Source organism: Salvelinus sp. IW2-2015, linkage group LG31 (genome assembly GCF_002910315.2).
Source record: "Salvelinus sp. IW2-2015 linkage group LG31, ASM291031v2, whole genome shotgun sequence".
NCBI classification, from domain to species: Eukaryota; Metazoa; Chordata; class Actinopteri; order Salmoniformes; family Salmonidae; genus Salvelinus; species Salvelinus sp. IW2-2015.
The window spans coordinates 9,230,930-9,235,255 of record NC_036870.1 but is presented as its reverse complement, the minus strand read 5'-3'; positions in this window follow the sequence as shown (position 1 = coordinate 9,235,255).

Sequence of the window (4,326 nt, the reverse complement as noted above, 5' to 3'; positions counted from 1 at the left end):
GTTCAAGGCAGACCGCGGTACTGCAGTCATTGTTTGCAGAAAACAGGAGTGATCCCCTATTAAAGTGAATGGGAAAATGGCAATCTTCGAGGTCAGTCTTCAAGTAAATAAAATAAATAAAAAATCCAAGACAATCGTGGTACCAATAATTGCTTCTATATACCAGATGTATGTCGTTGAACTATTATTTTAAAATCGCACAAAGAAAAAGTTCTAAGGATAATTTAGTTGCTAATGGCACCTTTAGTATCTCAGTGGGCCTTCAACTTGAATTAAGACGTCCGCATGCTCCGCAGTTCATGCATATATTATGATGACATTTTGTGATGTTTTTTTGTTCGTTATTTCGGCTGTTCGGCCACACAACATTTTTTCTTGACGTAAGCCGAAGTTGGTAGCCTGTTGTCATTCAACGAGAGACAACTCGTCCTCATGCACATTTTTTCACTTGAGAAATACTGCACCAAACATCCTAGTCAGATGTAAAATTGTGTGACTGAGATCTCCTCTGRAAAAACGTCAAAATGAATGACAGATTTCTTTAGTTGTCTTCTTGAGGTGCATGCTGCCTACGGCGTCTCAAAATGGACAAACAATTCTATTGTCGTTTTTTCAAGTGAAGGTCTTTTAGGGAGTATGAGAGCACACTTGTTCGGTTCGGCTAGCCACCAGCCGAACTGAAGCATGCTGATGCCTTTAATCAATGAGAGGGGGCAACACTGAGCTAGCCTGCAATGTCACTTCCTGGAGTAACTAAAACTGTGCATGTTATGCAAAGATGGTGGATAAATAAAGATAGTTTACTKAGGCCATTTACCATTTTTAWAAATGTGTCAGTTCCGGTCTACTTAACAGCGTGGGTGACCCACAGACATCAATGCAATAGTAGCTGGGTCTGGTCTACTTAGTTCATTGACTTTCATTGAACCATAAAAAAAAACAGCTAGTGGGGTGTCTCGCTTCCTCTTCCGTCTCTGATGTTVTGTCTGTGAGACGCCATTTTAACCGACTTAATTTGGCTTCATTGCTCCTTGAGTCTTTACATAGGAATGAATGGTGTCATGTGATTGATGGCTTTGTCAGTCATTGTTTAAGATCAATGAGACAGGAGCTAGAGCATTGCAGAGCTGTTACCTCACCCTAGACAGGTTGGCTACTGGGGGTCACAGTCTCTTCACACTCTTTGGAGAAGGAATGGGAGTGAGGGGTGAAAAGAATAAAGGAATATGGATCGAGGTTTGGTTTAATAAGTAATAAGTGTATGGAAACAATGGGTGGTAGAAGAGAGGCAGAGATGCTTGGCTGAGTGGTGGAGGACTGTTTTCTGCTACGTTAAAACTGTTCTGTTACTCGGGTCCCTGTGTGTGACAGCTTATGAAATGTCATCTACTTCCCTTCAGTTTCCACACACAACCAATCAGAGGAAACAAGAGCAGGGGAGGGAGAGACAGAGGGAGAGTTGGATGAAAAGAAAGAGAATGCCACATACAGAATAAGGCTGTAACGTAACAAAATGTGGAAAAAGTGAAGGGGTCTGAATACTTTCCGAATGAACTACACGATCCCCTCATGTTCCCCACTTCAATTTCCCTCCATCCGTTTCTTCAACTCTGCGTATTTCATCTGCTCTCCAACCCTCCCCTTGGGCCTCATCAACTTCTTATTTCCCTTGTAACTTCATTTACAGTCTGTTCTCTCCTGGATCTTTAAATAAATAGTCTTATAACGAAAAGGTTGAACGGATAGACTGAATAAAAAGGAGTGCAACTAAAAACAACTTATTTGGTAGAAAACAGCAGATGTGGCATCAATATTAGTCAGAAGAATGCATTCGTGTCAATTTAGTACAAAGTGTAAATAAGATCATTTTGGTCATAAAGTCAGTCTTGTTCAAAACTGAGATTCGCGAGATAATTAGGAAAAAATGGCATGTCACAGAATGAAGGGTAGCGTAACAGTTTTCCTTGGTTTGGGTTTATTTCAAAACTGCTGGCAGCACCCAAGTAATCGTCAATTCGAAGCACATGGTGAATTTGGTTTGGCATTTGATATCCCTATGGGGCTAGCTAGGGACTATCAGTAAATTACTTAACTGTCACGATCGTGTGGGGGATTGACGGACCAAAACGTCAGCATTTGGAAAAATAAGCCATGTTCCTTTTATTTTGAAGAAGGAAAATGAAACAAACACACTTACAACTAACAAAAACATGAAACGACCGTGAAGCTATGAACGTAGTGCAATACAGGCTACAAACGTATAACATAGACAATTACCACATCAACGAAAGCCTATGGCTACCTAAATATGGCTCCATCAGAGACAACAGAAATCAGCTGTCTTAATTGGGAACCATTCAGGCAACCATAGACTTTCCTAGACAACTACACCCAACATAGACACAGCTAGACACATACACTCAACACAAACCAATACACTACACCAACCCCTTTACCATATAACACCAAAACGCCAAAAACACAAACATTCCCCATGTCACACCCTGACCTAACTAAAATAATAAAGAAACAAAGAATACTAAGGCCAGGGCGTGACATAACCCCCCTTAAGGTGCGAACTCCGGGCGCACAGCACACAGTCTAAGGGGAGGGGTCTGGTGGTCCTTCCACGGTGGCTGCTCCGGCACTGGTCGTGGTCCCACCCACCACAGTCACTAACCGCCTCCGTAGTTTCCTCAATGACCCCTCACATTAACCCACTGAATTAAGGGGCAGTTCCGGATAAGGGGCAGCTCCGACTAAGGGGCAGCTCCGGACTAAGGGGCAGCTCGGACTAAGGGGAGCACGGATAAGGGGCAGTACCAGGATAAGGGGCGTACCAGGATAAGGGGCAGTACCAGGATAAGGGGCAGCACAGGATACTAGGGGCAGCACCAGGATAAGGGGCAGCTCCGGACTGAGGAACGACAGCTTTCAGACTGAGGACGGCAGCTTCCAGACTGAGGGGGCCCATGGCTGGCTGAGGATTCTGGCTGCTCTGGTGGCTGACGGATCTGGCTGCTCATGGCTGGCTGACGGTCTGGCTGCTCATGGCTGGATGACGGATTCTGGCTGCTCATGGCTGGCTGACGGATCTGGCTGCTCATGGCTGGCTGACGGATCTGGCTGCTCATGGCTGGCTGACGGATTGGCTGCTCATGGCTGGCTACGGATCTGGCTGTCATGCTGCTGTAGGATCTGCTGCTCATGGCTGGCTGACGGATCTGGCTGCACATTGGCTGGCTGGCGGATTGGCTGCACAGGTGGCTGGGGATCTGGTGCACATGGCTGGCTGGCGGATTCGGCAGATCCTGTCTGGTTTGGCGGGTCTGGCAGATCCTGTCTGGTTGGCGCTCGGCAAGTCCTGTGCTGGTTGGGCGCTCTGGCCAGATCCTGTCTGGTTGGCGCTCTGGCAGATCCTGTCTGACGAATGGCTCTAGGGCTCCTGACTGATGAACGGCTCTGACGGCTCGGGCAGACGGGGGCTCTAATGGTCGGGGCAGACGGATGGCTCAGATGGCGCTGGTAGACGGATGGCTCAGATGGCTTGGAGACGGGCAGTTCAGGCATCGCTGTGCAGACGGCAGACTCTGGCCGGCTGAGGCGCACTGTAGGCCTGGTGCGTGGTGCCGGAACTGGTGGTACGGGCGTGGGAACACGAATCTCAGGGTATGTGCGGGGAGAAGGAACAGGGCATACTGGACCCTGGGAGCGCACATTAGGCCTAGTGCGTGGTCGGAACTGGTGGTACCGGGCTGGGGACACGCATCTCAGGGCTAGTGCGGGGATAAGAACAGGGCATACTGGACTGGGAGCGCACATTAGGCCTAGTGCGTGGTGCCGGAACTGGTGGTACCGGACTGGGCACGCATCTCAGGGCTAGTGCGGGGAGCAGCAACAGGACGCACAGGATCTTGGGGACACACAGAGGCTTGGTGCGTGGTTTAGGCTGGTGGTAAAGGGCTGGAGACACGCACCATAGGGCTAGTGCGTGGAGGAGGCACTGGTTGTACTGGGCTGGGGACTGTCACAGGAGAGTTAGTACGTGGGCTAATACAGGAGGTGGCAGGACTAGGAGGCGTACAGGAGGCCTGGTTCGTGGGACTGTCCATTCCAGACGGTTGCACGCACATCAGGACGAGCATGGAGAGCGACTCAGGTAAATCACATCCCGCACACGCTCTGTCGGGTGGATCTTGTGCCTCACGCACCAACACAGCAGCTCCCTCATTTCACTTCTTCCAACCTCCCCAATAAATCCTTAACAGTCTCTGTATCATTCCCTTGCTCACCTAATATCAGCCGACTGGCTCAGGTTCCTCTTAG